Source organism: Bolinopsis microptera, chromosome 3 (assembly GCF_026151205.1).
Source record: "Bolinopsis microptera isolate Bmic1 chromosome 3, MBARI_Bmic_1.0, whole genome shotgun sequence".
Lineage (NCBI taxonomy): Eukaryota > Metazoa > Ctenophora > Tentaculata > Lobata > Bolinopsidae > Bolinopsis > Bolinopsis microptera.
The window spans coordinates 19,906,883-19,928,691 of record NC_087074.1 but is presented as its reverse complement, the minus strand read 5'-3'; the positions used below and the strand labels follow the sequence as shown (position 1 = coordinate 19,928,691).

General features: G+C 42.0%; 1 pseudogene; it reads left to right on the top strand.

The window, feature by feature from the left end:
- The window catches only part of LOC134813314 (AT-rich interactive domain-containing protein 1B-like), a 28,156-nt pseudogene extending 6,347 nt beyond the window's left edge, over window positions 1-21,809 (top strand).

Below are 21,809 nucleotides of genomic sequence, written 5' to 3'. Positions count from 1 at the left end.
CATTATGCAGCTGCTCTTACACAAAGTTTATTGTGGTCCACCCTGTAATGATAGATACGGTTAATGTTATTGCATTTAGAAATATTGATCTTGTTGGAGGCGTTCCTTTTCTTCTACTAAGGTTTCGCTGTCTTTAATTGCCCTAAATGGTAGGGATGGACAAGGACTAACCGGATATTAAAGAATAATGAGAGGAATATGGACTAAAATCTTGACTGAAAATATGTAACCTCAGTAGTATCATGTAGACTGTAGAGGTGGGGTGGCTATAATAGTTAATAGTACTATGTTTACAGTATGCACTGAAGGGGTATCCTAGGAAGTTTCTTGAACTTTTAACAGGTACCCCTCCTCATTTAACCCTCAATTAAGTTTCCTATCATTCGGCTGAGTCGACCGATGAGATCGCATAATAGATCCAATGGATCCTTAGCTACTCCCTAGACTAGGTGACACTGCTATGATCCTGCAGAGTGCAGACTTAGGGGGAACGAAGTTTACATCGACCGGTGCCTCACATTATCATATTGCTACTTAAGCTAAGCGCAGGACTCATTAAGTTTTGCTCCGAAGACTATATTATAGTGTATGAGTAGTATACTTTTTTTTCGACCAAATTAGCTTGATCTGTCAAATAGTATCAGGTAGAGAAGCCTCGTGTCCGTATCATCACGATATAGCGGTCCAAACTTTCTAATGCTGATTAAGAACTAAAGTTGTGGAGCCCTTTATGTCGTGCTGATTAGGAACTAAAGTTGTGGAGCCCTCTATGTCGTGCTGATTAAGAACTAAAGTTGTGGAGCCCTCTACCTACCTATGTCACCTATGTTAAGATTCGTTAAGCTTTAACAGGGCCATCACATTGTGTGACCACCCCACAGAGTGGAGATCTCTCTGTCATTCCTCCAGCAAAGCAGCGAGTTTGAGTTCTGAGGAGTGGAGCCCCTGATGGGCGGTGTATCCGGAAGAGATAGCATGAACTGGGTGAGCTGCGATTTGAAATGCTCTCGGTCGCCGATGGAATTCAAATGGTAAGGCATTGCATTCCACAATTTTGGGCATATGACTGCAAATGAATTATCATACAGTGACTGATTTGCTGCTGAGCTGTGTCTGCATGCAGATGGAATGACTGCAAGGTTTCCAAAACGTGGCCTGGAGACAAACTGCACGTTAATGTCGTTGCTGGTGTGGTGATGGAGAATCTACCACATATGAATACTATGGCTAGTATCCACGCTAGTAGAGTCCTCCATCCCACCTGGTTTGTAAGACATGCGAGAATAACTATTCCTGTATTCATGATTAACCCAGGCTACCAGACAACTGCACTCAAGAGTTTTCCTAGACAGGGTAGATTGGGAAAATTATTTTAAATCCATTCAGTCTACCTAGTTAACTTTGTCCAATTGGGTGCAGTTGTTGAGACAAAATTAAACATATCTCTCCTCTCTCAGTGCTCAGACAGTACTAACAGGGGTAAGGGCCAAAAATGCTAGTGAGGAGAAGGTGGATGGAACGTCAACATGAAATCTATTTTGATCTTGTTTCGTTCAAGTATTATTTTTTCTCATGGTTTCTCTTATCCTAAAACCTTAAAGTGCACGGTATAGAAAAAACCCGATATAAAGAGGTTCAAATGATCCCATTCCAGAGTACTTGTAAAGTGTAGCCTTGCAGATAACATGTATCATGTACCACAGTTGGGTCTTATAAAGGGTATATAATATAATATGCACGTATTGTGTCGTGATGGAAATGTACTCAAATCACCACCAAATAATGCCGTATGAACTATGACAAATCACATTTCTTGCACAAAACGAGCAAGTTCGGGGGACAAGAAGAGGCCCGGTATATCGAGGTACCCGGTATAGAGAGGCACGGCATAAATAGAGAGGTTTGACTGTAATTCTAAATTCTAAATTCATAGTTTCTTCTTCCACATGCCATGTTCGCGATTTCCAAGCATGAAGCAGATGAAGTTCTTGATTATCGCTGCCGCCTAAATTTTGCTCGAAAGGTGATATGATGCATATTAGCCGTGTTTTGACTTGTAAGGTAAGAAAATCATACAACCTCTGGTTCCTGTACTCCTCAGTAGAAGTCGCTGAAAAGTAAAACGGATGCTTGCTTAGTGTGCAGTGCCTTACCTGGCCAAACATGAATTTGGCAAACCGGAGTAACTTGATCTCAGCACTGAAGGGGGTTCTGGAAACATTTAATTGCTATGAGCGGTTATTATTTCAGAAACATTTAAATTATTTAAATTTTAATCGTCTTCAGCTGTCTAGATATTGTCTAGATCTCACCATGCTTCTTACCAAGTTCCAGGAGGACGCAGCTCGCATTTCCATGAGGTGTTAAAAAGATACTACCCCCTTTGAAGTTCCTGTGCGAGTTCAAAGCTAATTAAAATATCCTCATTATTCATCGTGAGAGGCCTAGATTTGCCCCGAGGAATCTAGATCATCCCTTGATCTGAATTTCTGAGATGCAATGTGTATATCATGTTTTGGCACGTACTGAAGCCAAGTTACAGTTGTGATAAACTGAGAAAAGTAGATGAGCAATACCTGAGGACAAATATAAGGTTTTGATATCGTTTTATATGATCAATTTTTAGCAATTGTCAGGATTCATGCCTGCTGCTGGGTTTTTTTCTTAGCTGAGTTAGGACGGAAAAGTCAGATACTCAGAAAACAGCAGCTGTGTAGTGTATACAGCAGAACAACTTCAAACCTGCCCAAAAACTTAACCAATCAGCACTGACAACACCCCAAACCACTATCAAACATGCCCCCAACAATCAACTTGACGGGATCCACAACTTGTTACCCTCCCCCCTCCCCAACAACAGCTCATCATCCAAAAGAGGAACCCCTGGAGACACACACTACGCAGTCTGCAGCACACAAAGCAACAACAACAACATGATCTGCACTGTTGAGCTTGGTCAGGACATCAGCAGCAGCAGCGCCACGTAATGTCATAATCACTTAACGGGTCCTATCTGTCCTGCTGCCAATAATTATATTCACCTATTGTCTGCACAATCTCATTATATATAATATATATAATATATATTATATATAGAGAAGTCTGTAATCTTTGAGACAGACAGCTTCATATTGGCCCGAACAAAGGGGCCTCCTCCACCACTCCTGTGATCTGGCTGGCTCATACTGTCATGTTATATGTAATGGGATTTAGTTATTATTAGTTTTCACAGCTTCTAATACGCTTCATTACCGCGTCATACTCCGTTTTGATAATGGCGATAATACCAGTACCAGGAAATGGACTATCAGGTGTTGAATTAGCAGTCACGTGGTCACTCACTCTCACAGTGGTAAAGGCTAAAGAGCACATGTATTCGAAGCCCCTAGTTGTTATTACCTAATTGAGGTTGCCGTTTCACTGGCCACCTTTCATTGGCTGTCTGTCGACCAATCGGCTCGCCACAAAGCGGATAGATTGCGTCCTGTATCAGCAAAAAATTCCATTTCTGCCGGTGTTCATGAAAGAAATGTACTCCGCAGTGCGGTGTCATGCACTAACTGTTTAACATCACATGTTACACCCACACCCCCCTCTCGTCCCCTGTTTTCCGTTTCCCGGTCCCCTCGTTCCGGGCAAGTTGAGGGGCTGGTAACGCCCAGTTCCTTGAGGCAGAATAGTAATTAATAACTCCCTGACAATGGCGATTTCCCTGCATCTCAGGCGAGCCCGCTCTCTCTCTCTCTCTCTCTCTCTCTCTCTCTGGCTCTCTCTCTCAGCTGAGCTCTTGCTACTCGTCACGTGCACACCGCTGTGGTCACGTGGTTTCCCGTTTAGAGCTCATTTGTTGCCGCACAACACGTGACCTACATGCTAGCAACTCATTGGACCGCGTGCAGACCAGCCAGTATAAATTACATGCAACTAGGATGGGGCAATTATCCGCCGCATTATTTCCCTGCCCGGCCATTCCTGCTCTAATTCAAGTCCCGCACCCTTCCCCGGGAACTAGCGGCCCTCCCCTCTCGGGAAATATTTCCCTCCCTTCTCGGTGGGGGCGGTGGGAGCTGCGGAAAGTAACGGCACAGTTGCCGGCTGACATATAATAACACTAGGAGAGTCTCGCTGTATTATCTAAGTGTTGAGTGCGAGTGAGAGCCGCCTGCTGCATATATGGAATAATTGCGCCGTGACGTCACTCCTTCCTTAATTTGCTCTCTAGCAGTACAGCTTTCTCTACAGGGAGGACGTTCTCTCGTATCACTTTTTTACATAGTGCTGCCGTAAGGAAATCTTGATATCTCACAATGTGTGACTTTGATTAATTGGTTTAAATTAATTAATGAGTCCAGTGTGTCAAGAGCCTCAGCCAATGGCGGTTCATTTTGAACCTGTTTGGGGGTTTTTTTAATTTCATGAATTTACTGAATTTCGAAGAACAACACTTAAGATTGTTGTTTCGGGTCGGAACAGAGTTCCATGGCCTGTCAATTACCCATGAAGAGCTAGGTATGATACTACGAAAGTGGGGAAACAGTGCACTGGCCTGTGAACCGCTCAGAGGTGTGACGTCACGCGCTCAGATGTGACGTCACGCACTTCATCATGTGACCCTGACTGTATTTGTTAATAGGTCCTGCCAGGCGGTATATACACATTATATTCTATATCTATATTATATACCGCTCATATATATTATATACAGTCTATATTATGTTGTAGTGAGGTACAGACAGCATGAAGTAAGGTAGAGATACAGACAGGTTGTTTGCAGCCCACACCTGGTCAAAACGTTTATCACAATTCCTGTTAGGTAGACAGTTTATTGTCGCGGTATTTTTAATCTTCTTGAAGACCTGGTTAATTGAGATTTACCCTAATTGAGGTGGGCATTATTTTCTATTGACCATAATTTGGTGGGGGCAAGTATGTGGGATCAGATATTGATGTCAAATCACTAGGTTAGCGCCCAGAATAAACTTGTAACTTTTTAATTTTACCGACCTCTAATTAGTCCGGGAATTCCTTTCGGTCGAATGATGTTTTGACTAATTTGCTAGAGGAAGAAGTACTCGAGATCAGATCTATTGGTATCAAGTGACTATGTATTATGTAAGCACTAAGAATAAACTTATAACTTCCTCCGGTTTTTAACAATTATTGGCCGAATTATATGTATTATAATGGCCGGTTATCTGTTCTTAACCCTAACTGAGACGGGAATTCTTTTCGAAGCGGCAGAATAATCTTTTTGACCAAAATTTCCCGGGATTAGTACTCGAGATCAGCTGATATTGCATCAATATTATTGATGTCAAATGAATATGTAAGCACTAATAAGAATAAATTTATGAGTTCTTTGGGGTTTTTATTGATTATCGAATGATATGTATAATAGCCACATGTGGTCGTCTATCACATAACAATAAATATCATGCCAAACTGCCAAAACTAAACGAACTGTGATTACATTATCTCTTCGATCTAATAACAAAATTCCTATTCTTTTGAACAAGACAAAAGATTCTTCTCGCTGTATTCTCCGCATTACGAATCTTGCTTCCAATTTCTGAGCCAGGATAAAGAGTATAAAAGACACGACAAAGAAATTCAAGATTAATTTTAACCGCAATTCAGCCACCAAGATCGATATTTTCCCTCACTCGGTGCACCTCTGAACTCTTCTGCACATGAAAAATTCGTAAGTTATTTGATGAACATATATCACTCAGATAAAAAGTTTAACACAGTCAAACTTTCGAAAATGCCTCTTTGTTCATTTGTTCACAAGTTAATTAGGTCTAACTACAAAATTAATGTCTGAGATTCATGGAGCATAGGTTACACTTAACATATGTATTATTATGGAGGTTTTCAGTTTTCTGTTAAGATGGGCCGACCGGCTGTTAGAGGGCTATAAGTCGGCTATTACGGTTACAGCCCTTTAACAGCTTACAGCCCTCAAACAAATAATGTTTCATCGTCAAACATAAACAGTTTTTTGTATTACAATCATAAAGAACTGCCGATCAAGCTATGAATTTTAAACCAAATTATGTCTTATAACGCTTTGGTGGCATATTAACGTGTTTGAACTCTTGACAGAAATGAATAGACGAAATAAATAAATAAATGGAAATTATCGGTTTATATATTGTGATGACATAACATAATTAATGCATGACCGCTCTTCCGAGGGTAGTTCAGTACATCTGGCTCTGATTTATTGACGGCAATTATAGTTAGATAAAGAAATAGATCAACGACTTGTCTTGTTCAGGTCGCAGAGTGAGCTTACAAAAAGTAAGTAAATCACGCATAAGTGATTTCTAGTTGTCTTTGACTAGGGAACAGACTTTTGTCGGTTATATCTTAAAGTTAATGTTCTTATCTCTCTAGACAATGGCTTAAAAACCAGGATGGTAGACTTTCCCTCAAAAATCTGCTAGCACTGTCAATTTAGTTGTGCAGTCTGTATAGTTTACAGTTAAACTGTCGTAAACCTTTGTTTATAGCAGGACTCGTTATAATATACTTTATGTTTGGTCTATTGATATTTTTCTTTGCTTCATATAAATAACTACAAAATAAGGCGTAGAAACATCTCGGGTGGAATATTTATAATGCACTGTTCACCAGGCACAAAACATACTTCCAGTTAAAGCTATGATAATTTCCACGACCGTTCAGTTTGAGTTACGTTTTTCTCTTCGAATTAAAACAATTACTCACACGAAGCTTTTTAAAATCTTTCAAACTAGTTAAAAATATTTGTCCAACTCCCAGGGGATCTGGTGTTCATCGTGATTGACATTTCCGGCGTTATAAGCTTCCATAAAACGCATACTTCTGATAAAAGAAGTTGACAGCACACTGCTGAATATTTTTGACAAGATTTAGTAGACGATGGTTGGCACTGTGCCAACCACTGCCATTAAATGGCACTGGGACGGTTACTTGACAAGATGACATGAGCAAAGCATCAACATCGTGGTTGGACATTGGACAACACCGTGCTTACTGCTTAGACCATGTATCACAGACAGAACGATGTTATTCGTTGAATCTAAGGTATAAGAAGTGTCATGTCTGAGGGAGCTACAGAACATTTAATACGGAAGTGGCTAAGTTGTGTAAAGTTATCAAGCTCAAAAAATCATTATACTTCATGCTTACATTACCTGGCACTGTATCAGTAACTCTTACATTGTGGTAGTATCAATTCTAAGCGTGAAGTGCTACTAGATTCCCTGTCCTCTAGCATGTTGTAACTATAGTTTGGTGAGGGGAGTAGGAACCACAACCACAACCACGGTACACGCAGTATCTGGTGTTACACCCTTGTGTTACACCAGTGGCGTAACGAAGGGCCCTGCTGACCCCGCTGTGCAGGGGGGCGCCGCCTTAGGGGGGCGCCAAATCGTCGTTTGAATGTGGGACAATTTCGAAAACTTAACTAAAGTACTAGCAAAACTGCGCGTTTTGCTCTAGATACACACTTTTTTAGAGATTTTACCGACGTATCCTCTTAAATCGTCTAATTTGTTCAATTTTAGGGAGGGGCACCAAAAGGAGAGGGGGCGCCAACAGGGGGGCGCCTTTTCGGCAGGGGGGCGCCAACAGGCAACGTTACGCCACTGTGTTACACCCTTGTGTTACACCCTTGTTTTACACCCTTGGTCAGCGTCACAAATGATCAAAAATGATCATACTCTTGACATTGATCAGCATTGTGAAATTACAACTGTTGGTGGGTGGTTTGTGTGGCTCCCGTGATGCCACGGTACTGCACAATTCGGCCCCATATCCACATAATTAAAAATTTCCTCCCAAACCCATTTTCAGACCCTTCTGTGGCCCGCTCGCTTCGCTCGCTGTGGCTAAGTTACTTTCCCAACAGGGGCGTGCGCAGGATTTTTAAAAGGGGTGGGCTTCGAGGCTACTGCGGCAGGGGCCCGGGGGCGCAGCCCCCGGAAAATTTTAACTGGATTATATGCTAAACCAATAGGATATCAATAGAGAAGGTTCAAAGTAGTTGATTAGACACTCGGTAATATTTTGGATTCAAAACATTGGACAAATTAAAATTAAAGATGGCACGAATTTTAAGTCATTTAGAGAGGAAAAATTTCCTCTCGATACCCAATGATTGAACTGCTCTTTGCGGACTGCAATTGTCAGTCGCTAACCAAGAAATTTCCTCTCAGATGCCAAAAATTTCCTCATTCTTCCCAAATTTCCTCCCAGATATCTGTTGGGTTTGCCAACTTTGTGGATATGGGACAATTCCACCTTCTCATGCCATGTCTCACTACAATTCCACCTTCTCATGTCTAATAGGATCCCTCACCAGCTGCAGGGTTATCTAATTAACAGGGGTGAATGATTTTCTTCATGGGGGGGCCGAATTCTAAATATTTTTTGACGCTTCGCGCCAAAGCCTAAATTTTTTGGCGCTTCGCGCCAAAGCCTGAATTTCGAGGATAAGGATAAAAGGAAATTGCAGCGGTATTTTTCACGTTTCTTATAGGATCCCTCACCAGCTGCAGGGTTATCTAATTAACCGCAATCAGAATTTATTTTAGGACTTGGCATTTATGAAGTAAATTCTTAATTTTCGCCATCAAAAAAATGTCCGAAATTTTTATCCATGCACAAATGACCGTATTTTTTAGCATGTCGAAAATGTCAAAATTGCGAGAACTTTTCCGAAATCGAGATGCACGATTACTTTTTTAACACTTTCGAAAATTACACGATGTTTTTGACAGTGTTCATATTTCGGAATTCAGACATAACCGAAATTTATCCGAAGAATCTCAAAAGTTCGATATTCTTCCAGGAATTCATATGCCGAATAAATGGCTGAAATACCCAATGGTTGCGGTAAAAGGTTCGCAAAATGATAGAATTTAGATATTTAACTTCAAGGTGTCAAGAAACATGATCATTGAAACGGGACTCAAATAATAAATTGTTCCTCAGCAATCAAATTTTGTATTCTTAAGAAAGCTCTTTAAGATTCAGCTTTGATCCAGGCATTTTATTTGATATCTTACTTGCATTACAAGATTTGAAAACAATGACCGAACTTAATAGCTTCTAGTATTGCATTTGCTTCAGCCACTAAACTTTACCCGTACTATTACTGTGCACTGTATCTATTTTAGACTGTGTACCACAAAATAAAAGTACCTGATTTCACTTCATTTGAGGATATTTTTATCCTTTAGCTTTGTTACGCCGGACATGTAATCTACATTGTCTACTCAAAAACGCACACGCTTACTTTTTTAGCGTATTAATTTCATCGGCACCACATTAAAAACAATGCAAGGCATCATGAGAATGAAACCATTTAGCAAAAATTCGACATCAAAATGTGAAGGACTGATTACAGTAGCATGATTTATCATTTATCAGAAATGTAATAATATTATTTATCACGGGGTCAGTTATCGAGCTCAATCATTTACCAGCCTGGACGGTCAACATGCATTTATCTTAGAACCAAACTGATTTATTAATTGAATAGAATGAACTAAAGCTGACCATAGAATGTTATGATATTATCAAAATGAGGCCAATTTTTGGGACACTAAGATTAAGAAAAAATGAGGCACCGATGATCGTTGAATATTATGAAATGAAACAGGGTATTTGGCTTTCGAACAAGAACTTAAACTTACAAAAAGTTCAATATACCTTTAAAAAAAGGCTGCACAATAATAACTTACATAGAGTAAGGCACCAGCAAGGACCAATGCCTCAAATGATCGCCCGTGTGTTCTGACGAAGCACAAGACAGCATTATTTAAATACTCCAGCTCGATAAACGACACACACCGAGATACGCTAGCGAGTTTATATCAGTGTTAAATGATTGCCCCAGACCAAATAACACTCGAGACGTACGTGTCATATCCAATCAACCGATTTGTACTGCCATAAATTCTGTATCTATATCATGTAATCTGGGATACAATATAGTGCAATCAATCCACAGTAATCGATGATTGGTTTTGAGATGAGTTGCGCTGTATATCTTATGAAGTTACTTGAGATTGACTTTAATCAACAATCATTGTAAATTCAACCGTACATAATACATATACTGAGCTGCCTGCTATTTATTACCACGCACTTGCTATTTATTACATCAAATTAGTCTCATCGTTATCACCTTGAATTCAGTGCTGCTTCAAGTAGGGTTACTTACAGAATAAAATATGTAACGGTTATATAACTTGTATCAGTTATTTTTGGCATGTCAATATTAATTGAACAAAGAGATAAGCCGGTTATCGGTTGGTAATTCAACCGTTTTTAGGTTACATAACCATTATTTAAGTTAATTAGCCATTATTATCTGCTGAGCACATACTTAGAAAGATATAGTCTCGTCTCTCCATCACGGTTTCATAACTCTGATGACGTTAATTGAGCTAATTGACACGTTTTTCAGCTCCTCCCCTCCCCATTTTATTCCTACACTATGTGTGTGAGATGAGTGTAAGTGTGTGTAATTACTAAATTACCCCCCTGTTCATCTCACTTGCTAATCAGCTAATCTGCTCTGCCTCAAGCCATGTCAATAATCTCTTTGACTTCACCTTATTATGGCCATGGTCAATAGTTGTCCAACAGTCTGCAAGCTGACCTGTAACCCATGATTATTCATGGTAGATGGGTTGGGGTAGGTGCCTGATGTTATATTTAGCTGGAATAATAGGGTTTGTGGATGATATCTGGTTATGTGAGGGCCCTATATCCAACCGACACCCTCTACAGGGGCACCAGACACACCTGTAGCCCATACATTAACTTCAAAGTTGTTTAGTAGTTACCACCTTTGGGAAATGCTATATACAAAATAGTGATACGGGAGAACGTCCATAATGCACAGCTCGCAGCCAGAGAGAGAGAGCGAGAGAGAGCGAGGCAGTCGAGAGAGAGCCGTGTGTGCTCTGATATTAAGTTATTAGAGAGCGCGTTACTGAGCAGCGCGCTATTCACCAGTCAGCCACCGACTAGCTCTCTCTGTACAGAGTCGAGAGAGAGAGAGAGCGGGCGAGTGAGAGAGAGAGAGAGTGAGCTCTCTGTGTCTCTCTCTCTGAGCTGGCTCTCGAGCTGCATATCTCCCACCTCGCGGCTCTGATCTGACTGCTTTGTTCTGTGCTCTGCTTTGTTTTGGTATATTTGTTCAGTGGTTCCTAAAGGGGTTGCTTTGTTCTGGATTGCTGTGGTTGTAAATCGGTTGGACAATGATGTTGTCGTTTTAACGGTCTGCTCTTTTCTTTCAAACTGGCTGTTCTTTCTTAATTACGACTTACCTCAGCATAGCTTTGTTTCATATGACCTGTTTTGACATGAAATGTTTAGAAATAAGCTGATTGCCGCATTTAACGGCGGAAGATTTTCCGTTTTCTTATCGATTAAGATTGAGGAATGTGCCTTCTTGAACAATCTGTTTCCTTGATTACATTCCCGCCAATTTTTACCACGCAGTCTTACAATCATTTGGTAACTGAACTTATCTCTGACTACCGTTCATTGCATCAGTATTGCTTGCGGAGTTTTTTAATGACACTGTAAATCATCTTAAAACTACTTAAAGTATTTAGCTTGCGATATCGCTGAAAAGTCAAGTTTCTGCAGTGTCTCGTAATTAATCAAACTATTTATTTTACCCGCTCAGTTGGGATCGTTAAGTTGTGAACCCTCATTGTTGCTGAGAGGAGCTTTCTCTTTGTCACATTAATGATATTTTATTTGAGCTGATGATTAATTCATATATTGTGTTATATCAAATAGGGGGACAGTTAATTTGCTCATGTGCTCTCGCACTTACTGTGTAATTTGGACCTCTAACTGCCCAGTGAAAGCGCCTCCATTTTGCTTGATTGATTAGCTGTTAGCAGCTTAATATCTCCAATTTGGAGAGCAATGAGGCAAATGGGTCAAATGAGGGCACTTTATTTGAAAGAGAAGTAGGTCTATGCTACAGGCAGCACCTCCGAGTAAATCACGTGATAGATAACCACGTGACCTGACCACGTGACCTGGGGCGCTCTCATTTAACTGTCAGATGAGGTCACGTGATGGCTGTCACGTGTCCTGTTTGTGTCCTGTACACAGGGGTTGTGGTGTGGGGAAGTTTGCTCTTGCTGGGTTCGTTAGTTGTTGGGTTGGAGGATTGTACGTCTTGTTAGTTAGTTAAATCAAGGTGATCAGCTTTTCATTCTAGTAGGGAGATTAATTAGTTATTACTTATTTCAGTTTAATGAATCTAGTCAATCTGTCAATTGCCTCTTAAATATTTGTAATTTAATCTTGCCACTTTAGCCGCTGCTATCCTGAATTTGCCAACTTTTACCTGCTTGTATCCAACTTGAAATCAACTTAATGAATTGTATCCCACCTTCAGAATCAAATTTCCCGTTTAAATTTGTCGCTTAAAGAACATAGGTTTGTTACCTTATCCCCTCTCATAAAATAACTTATCGTTTCCCGGAAATCCAATCGTTTTCTTCTCATCATCATACTAACAGTTTCAGTCGCAATTCATTTAATTCCGAGACGGAATCGCCCTTTCGTCCTCTATAATATATTGCACACCGCATGTATAATATGATCGCGATTTTGAGTAGCGTTAAATATAGGTGGCCTATATTATAGATGGTGCACATGACCATGTCCTCTAATATTATTAGTGATAGCTACAGGGGCCTCCCTAATGTGCCTCTATATTACATAGCTACCCTACCTAGGATATACTACAGGGCCCTCCCTAATGTGCCTCTATATTACATAGCTACCCTACCTAGGATATACCGCACTAGGATATACCGCATTTCTACATAGCTACCCTACCTAGGATATACCCCTCTATATTACATAGCTACCCTACCTAGGATATTACATAGCTACCCTACCTAGGATACAGGGTCCTCCCTAATGTGCCTCTATATTACATAGCTACCCTACCTAGGATATACTGCATTTCCTGTAGGATATACCGCATTTTCTTAATTCTATGGAAGATATTCCTGTAGGATATGTAGGATATAATGGTTGATAACCTGATTCAGATTATGTGAGTTACATCTGTACCGATCTTTCTGACAACAACGATCTAATCGCATTATAATGATTGTCTTTCTATTTAATCTCGAGACTCCAATGGCGGCAACTTACAAATCAAATACATCAAATATAAATTCCTCACGGCGTATATGATATAGTATATATAAATACACAACTTGTACGCTAGTAATTAATATGCCGCTGCCGTCTTGCTTTGTGTACTGTAATGACGTGTCGTGTTATATAACGTCGTATTGTATATAATATATACGACTCATGCATTACAATGTACTTATATATATTCTGACTTACTCGGCGCTGTTGAATGACGTAGCTGCATTCTTGGGAGGCGTCCAGCAGATTTCTGCAGATTTCTGCACACGGACTATCACGTGACACCCAGGCGTATAGTATATATGATAATAGAAAATATATATCTCTTTAATACACACAATGACAAGAGTGATGTTATGTAATATATATTATATCTAAATATATTATAAAGGAGCAACATAGAGGTGTTGATTTGTTTTTGGTTTGATAATCTTGTCGCTCGGAGAGAGAGAGAGGGAGAGAGAGAGAGATGCTACATATTATGTGCATAAGTAATTACACTCGTAATAATAACACAAATAATGATATGTACCGGGGTGTGAATTCCAGGGTTTTTATTACGCGGGAGTCTCAGAGTAAGGTATAATTGATCGTTAGGACCACGCTGAACAGCCTCACTGTGGACCACGCTGAATTGCAACAATTTCACGTGGTACAGGCTGGGCTTGTAGATTTAGATGGGATCTGTAAAATGCTCTGTGTGCTTTGTACAGTGCTTTGTACAGTGCTCTGTACGGTGCTGTGTACAGTGTACAGGGTGGGCATTGTTTCTGTCCTCTTGGGATTGTTTTAATGTTGATTTTAGTGTCCGTTGGTAGGGATGAGCTCTAAATGTAAGGGCCTGTCTGATCATTAAATGGAAAATCTTCAGATACTTTGTTTGAATGGGTCAAATGGGGGTTACGACTAAGGTAAGATAAAAAGTACACAGTTACACCGCAATGTACATTCTACACATTCATTATCTAGTCCTATAAAACCACGTCCTTCCCTTCAATCAGACCGTGATAATCTAAAACCGTGCTCTCCTCTTCTCCGTTCTAGTTAGTGGACATCACATTGTTGGTCAAAACATGCGTACTGTAAAGGGAGGTCTCTCGCTCTGGTGGGAGTCACGTTATTGAGTAATGGATTGGCGCCACTGAACCTACCGGCCTCACACTGTTTCGTTCAACGCGCGCACCTCATAATACTAACAATTGCGAATTTTGAGTCAATGCGCGTCTTGGAACAATAAAAGTATCCAACTGCTATCGTCCACTTCAGTAGTTCGCACGTGCGTTTCTGGCGCAGTCTTTGTAGAAATTAAAATGGGGCGACACGTCGTCACTCCGAAAGAAATAAACTTGGATTTTAGAACAGATGTAAAATAACTAAACTAACCACCCTTCTTTATTATAGCCAGGAGTGGAACACGCCAGCAACCACATGTCCGGTAGTCCTCGGACGGTAATGTTACCGCAGCAATACCACCATTCCCACTACAACGGACCCCCCTATCCGCCCTATGGCGCCTCCAGACTCCCTTACCCACCGAAGACTAGTATTGTGCACCATGGACCACCTCCCAACCAACCACACGACAAGAATAGCTCTGTTCCGGATCATCGGGTCAGTCAGTTTCACCTCATCTAATCTCACTGTCCCTTCTCCAGTACTTTCATTCGATTATTGGTGGTTAGAGGCTTCCTTGGTTTATATTCCTAAACTTCTTATATTTTACAGGGTTACATGCACCAGTATCCAGCACCCCCAATGTCGGTGGATCACCAGGGGTACTACCCTCCTACAGCCGGGTTGCACCCCTCTGATAAGATAAGATATGTTCACAGTCAGCCACCTGTTTCTCAATACCAGGGACCACCTCCGTCCTCTCTCAACGGACCAATGCCACATCACGTCCCGAGTAAGCATCATTAATTATTGGTCCTTTATGACAAAACCACCCTTCAAATGGTTTCTTTCGATCTATCAAACTGTCCAAACTGTTTTCTAATCTTTCTAATTCAAATTTAACCTCTCTTTTTTCCAGGGACGAAGTCTCCTATATCTAACTCAGTGCCGCCACAGAGCCAAATGAACTACAACATGCGAACACCGCACAACTCAAACCCCATGATCTCGACCCCAAACAACGTGCACATCCAGCACCGGTCCCAGCCACCGAGTAGTCCCCGAGGACCAGTGCCACCCCCTTCCTCTGTGGCCATGCAGCAGCGCTCTCAGATGTCTCCGGGAGGACAACCCCAACATCCTCAACAACATGTCATGAGTGCAGCTCCGCCCACTCAGCATGGCATGAACCAGCAGCCTCCCCCTGCTCTTAATAATGGGTCAGTTATTCCAATACTATCGCATCAACATTCATACCTCCATTTTACAAATTAAAATTTCATTCTTTAAAGGCTTATTTTCACAATCGATTTAATTATTTAAACATTAATTTGAGCATTATTCCTACGTATATTCATATGTCCTCACCGACAGCTCATAAACTTACTGACCGTCAAATAAGCTATTCTCAACATCAAAAACATGCTGTGATTACACTGAAGAGTTTCACTCCTCAAACCATCAACATATTCCCTCACAACACCAGGCACACCCTGTGAGTGCTCATTTCTCATTTCAACCAAATTTCATGATTTTTATTCGCCACTTATAATTTCCTCTTTACGCATATCTAATTACGCTCGAATTCTCTTAATGGGTTATAATTCATGATGATATATCGATGTTTCCTTCAACCAGCCCGTTTTACAGGATCACCCCGAACATTACTGCTACTCCCCAACTGTCGAGTCCGTCTCCGCAGCTCTCAGAGGACGACATTAAAAACAGTGCCAGTTCCAGTGGTCACCTACCCTACGCCAAGCAGTACGAACTTGGGGACGAACCCCAGCGTAAGAAGTTCCTCGACACCTTCAAAGATTTCATGGAGCAAAACGGGACGCCGTGCCTACGGGTCCCCATGGCAGACAACACCAACAACATTCCTCTGGATCTGTACAAGCTTTACAGAGAAGTTTGCCGGAGAAACGGAATGCCCGAGGTAAGGATCACGCCCGTAACTTGTGATATTGTACCGAGTATCTTCTACAACCTCAAAAATAACACAACAGCCACACCGAAAAAGAGTACAGATTGCAAGACATATACCCACACCGAAAAAGAGTACAGATTGCAAGACATATACCCGCACGACACGAAATTAACTAAGCCAAGTGTGCTGTGTTTGAAATTGCCGCTTTACGCTCTCTCCCGCTAATTATAGCGTTGCTATGGTGGGGCGTGATTGGCTAATACATATCACGTGAACCTGGCCTTATTGATCTGTTGTCGGTGCACGCTGTGCAGTCATTGGCTAATTGCATTACATGCTCTCTCTCTCTCTCTCTCTCTCCTGTTGTATAGTATTGAGAGCCATGACGCAAAACATATATATTATATATATATATTATTATCATATCCGACTTAGTTCAGTGACGGTATTTAGACATAAATTGTACTGTCTGTAAGAGAGTAACGTGCACTGAGCAGACTCAAGCTGCGTACAGTTGTATTGTTTAGCGGCGGCTTGATACGCTTCGTTGAGTGTCGTTTTCTGATATATAGTGCACTGTGTATAGTGCACTGTGTATAGTGCACTGTGTAGTGTGTATAGTGCACTGTGTATAGTGCACTGTGTAAAGTGCACTGTGTAGTGTGTATAGTGCACTGTGTAGTGTGTATAGTGCACTGTGCACTGTGCACTGTGTATAGTGCACTGTGTAGTGTGTATAGTGCACTGTGTAGTGTGTATAGTGCACTGTGCACTGTGTATAGTGCACTGTGCACTGTGTATAGTGCACTGTGTAGTGTGTATAGTGCAGACTTAATGCAGGGTCCTTCAGTTAGTTATTGGTTCCCTTGGGATACAAAACTGCGTTTGCCGCTGTTATTCGAATATGAAACTCCTTTGAGAATTGAGCATGCTTCTAGTATTAACACTACTTATCAGTAGTTTCAATAATAGGCAATGAAGCCATTATTAACATTTTTCTGAGAATGTAATTCTCCCATCTCCCAGGTCAACAAGAACAAGTCTTGGAACGAAGTAGCTAAAGCCCTCAATATTAAAGACGACAAGAGTGCAGTGAGCTTCCTCAGGAAGCAGTACATCAAGTATTTGTTTGCATTTGAATGCAAGTTCGACCACAGTTTGGACTTCCTGAGTGACCACGGTCCTGAGCCACTCAGATTAAACCATGAGATGAGACGAGGTCCTGACATGGACAAACAGCCCGCTCCAAAACGACAAGCGACCACTAACGTGAGATATATATGTTGGCCGTTTTGTAAGGTTTAGTTTAGGTCAACACCTGGTACTCTTTAGCCAAGTTAGGTCCTGACATGTCGTTAAGTAAGCAATGTGTTAACAGAGTTAACAGTCTGGATGTACTGACAGAGAACCCCCACAGGGACCAACAAGTGTGCAGCCGAGAGGTACGCTCCACCCAACACATACTATAACAGCTACTACCCTCCCTCCTCCCACCCTGGTCCTCATCCTGGTGGACCTCATCCTGCTCCTGACATTCACAATGGGGGCCCACCCCCAAATATGACGTCTGGGTTCCACGGTCCTCCTCCTACAGGACCACCCCCACCTTCTGACCACCCTGGGTACAGACCTCCCATGTATTATCCAGGCCAGTACCCACCTGGGCATCCTGGACACCACCCCTCCCACATGGGGTACATGAGACCACCTTATCAGCCGGACCACATGTCCCCTCATGGGCCTGATAGCTGGAGATTCAGACAGCCGTACCCCGGCAACCAACCACCTCCAGGCCCGACTATATACGGGGAACAGACGATACACCGGTACCCGGCTAACGCAGTCCAACCTCCTTACCAACCCAGTCCCGCTCCAAGGCTACAGGTGAGTGTAGCCAGAGTTTCACTGCTATCATCACCATCAACTTCAACAGCCGGAAAAATTGCAAACAAATCATTTTTCATGCTTTAAACAGTTGAGTATCTCAACATTTTACATTTTAGATCTCACTCATATTAGACACTCCATGGGTATCGGCTGGCTGAGTTTTAAAGCACTTTTTTGCAGGTCGCTCCAGCCCCAACCAAAATGAGCAATTTAGGCAGAAGCAAGGAAAGAGCCAAGGTTTTTATTTTGCTATGTATTTGGGGCCCTATTTGCTGTTACGGCTTTAACCAGGATATATTTTGACTAATTAAACAGTTTAAAAATAGACGTTCCTCTGCTCATTAAAAATTTAAAACAGATTATTTACCCCTTACCACGATTAAACCTGAACCTTACCGCAGAATCAGTCCGATTCAAGCAAGAAAAAGAGCTCCTCCTCTGCCCCAGCGCCCCCAACAGCGGCCCTACAAGTATCCTCACAACCAATTCACATCAGCCCTACCGTGACTACTCCGTCCATCAGCAGTATGCCCACCTCAGCTTCCTCCCATCTCGCTCCAGTTCGGATGCACCCTTCAGAGCGACCTGCTCCTCCTTCCGGTCCGCCCACAATCGAACAGGCGACCCCCAACATCAGTAAGAGAAGGAAACTCACCTCTAAAGAGCTCGGTTAGTCACGCGCATTTAACTTTCGGGGAAATTGGGAGATCATGTTTGGCCGTATTGTGGCCGAACCTAATCCCCCAATTTCCCTAATTTTGTATAAGAACATCGCCAACTTTCTATAATACTAAGGGACGACTGTAATGGAAATCCTCTAAGATTTCGTGTTGTATTTCATGTTGTGACTTGTACCGTGGGACGTGTACAATTCCCAAATACCGTACTGTTTTCTATTACATAACCCACCCCAGGATATGTAGAGACTATCAGACTGGTAATGTCCCTGAAATCGGGGCTGCTGACTGAGTCTACGTGGGTTGTTAACGTGCTGAACATACTGTTGTGTGATAACACAATGGTTGCTTACTTCTACCTTGGTCACCATCCCAACCTGCTCAGGATGCTGGATAGACTATTGGACCACTTCCAAAAGGTAAACAAACATTTCCGTAATCCCGTATTTGAGTGCCGTATGGATCTATGACCTTTAACGAGGCATGAAATATGGATGATACAAGTAATATAAGTATTTAATTAAACATCTTACATTTTATAAACATTTCCAATAGCTGTGCGATGTGTAACATTGCGTTCATCATCAGGTATTAGTGGATATATTCGGAGAGAAGGTAGTTGGTAGTAAGCTGTACAGCGATGCTAAGCTGGTCGGCCTACAGCCGAGTACCAAGAAATACAAAGACGTTGCTCCTGTCACTCTTGTGATAGACCCAGCCATTAAGGAGTCTGCGGACCCTTACCCCACCATCGAACACAACTGTCTCAAATCCCTGGACTACATCGACACCATGCACGAAATCAACAGCAAGTTAAAGTTAACACCGTCATACCCCGTGAATCTGTCGGAACTTGACCAGAAGTTCGGTGACTCTAAACCGTTGGAGGTTGGGGCCGACAAGGAGAACGAGCCTGTTCTAAAGATGGAGCCAGATCTTCCAAGTATTCCATCAGAGGAACTCAAGGAGGAACTTAGCAAGGTAAGGGCCTCACGTTTTTTGTAATAGAAGGTCAAACTAGTTTGTCATTTTTGTACAGTGCCACGATACCACTCAAATTATTCGTGATTTCAGCGCAGTCTTGACTAAATCAAAACCTTATCAAATATCTACTTATCAGTATCTCCAAATGAGCAACTAATTAATATAATCTTCAGATAAAGGATCCTATAATACCGCAAATGAATGGAGTCAACGGTGTCAAACCTGAGACAGTTGCAGTAGTAACTGACGGCAAGAAAGAAGACCCCAAAGTCGCAGCGAAAGCTATTGACTACGAAAACATCAGCGAAGAATCGCTGAGGGCTCTGTGGAAACGCTTGCGAAGTTCCAACGAAAAACGAGTAGAAAACGAAAGTGTGAAGATTGAGGACGAGTTCCTGTTCATCCAGTCGGACCAGGACCGTCATCTTAGCAGCAGGTGCTCGTCCGTGATGAACATCTTCCGGAGTCTCTCCTTCATCCCCGGTAATGACATGATCCTCTCACATCATCCCGGATTTCTCCTTATGATTTCTCAGTTGTTGTCTCTTCATCATGTCCATTACAGTGAACTGGAGTCACAGGATTGCAATCAATCGTTCGAACGCACTAGCAAGCGCTCTATCAAAGAAAAAGAAGCATTGGGACTTCCGAGCGGCTGGTGCTTTTCGAAAACTCTGGACTCTCTCAGAGAATCATCGTTTTGTATAATGGCAAATATAAGCGGGCAGCTGGACTTCAGTAACTTTAATCAGTCTTTGTATACACCGTTGATTCAATCAGTAGTTCACTGGGTCACATGCTCGTCATCGGAAGCAGTTGATCCGTTCCCTCCCGCCTATCTTTCTACCATTACCCCTCAGAGACTCATGCTTGAAGCTCTGTCAAAAATGTCAATATTATCATCCAATCTCCAGCCGATAGTTCGGAGTATAAAAGACCAGATTCCCGCGTTGTTTAAAGCTCTTGTCTTATTGTTAGGGGACAGAACGCAGCAGGTCGCCCGAGAATTCGCCTTGGTTATCATGTCTAACTTATCACAGACTGGTGGGAACGAGGGTGTCGAGGTGGCACACCAACTCGCTAACTTCACCCAAGTCATTTCACTTCTCCTTAAGTTCCTGGAGGACGCAGAAGCTTCGGCGGCTAATTTCGCGCTGAACGCCCACATGGCGGGACACAGCTCGTTACCGTCTAACATATCACAGGAAGAACTGTGCGGGGGAACCAGTATCGACATGTTACGACGTGCTGCGCTCACTCTGATACACTTGGCCAAGTATTCGGACAACAAGAAACTCTTCCTGACCCACCAACACCGGGTCCTCAACCTGGCCATGTCCCGGTTTACCCACCCCAGGATCGGAGCCATGATCGCTAACTTATTATATCACATGGAGAGTGACTGGAAGTTGACGTGACGTACGTTAATAACACCAAATGACTGTGGTTATGTGTTACCCAAGGGTTGCAAGTTTCAGACAGTGCAGGATGTGCGCGCTGCGCGCGGCTCTGCACGTGCACCAAGTTTTGAGCACGTGCACCTCAAACGCTGCAAACGAAGAATATTTGTGTGATATTTCTGTTGTATAGAGCGTCAGATCTTACCATGATGATTATAACAATAAGTGCAGAGTGCTGATGTATATGATAACAATGGTATGTAAAATGGGTCACGTATATTTTCTGCTGTTTTTGTCCACTATATCAGTATCATTTGTTTTATTTATTGTGTTTTTAACTCACCCCTTGGCTTTCAAATCAAGCAGTGAAGCGGAGAGAAAAGCCTAGAATTCGGAATTTTGGTTTGCCACACACACGAATAACCAAGGCGATGTTTTATATTTTAATTTTGTACGGTGGTGGTAGAGATGGAGATATCATTAGACCAGGCGGTAGCCACTGCACTTGTGCATGCTTTTGCTTCATGATTTTTAATAACCCACTTTTTAGTTTTAACCTGCCCCTTCTTTTGATACTAATAAAATTGGATTCTTACGAATTTCGTTTTATTATCATTA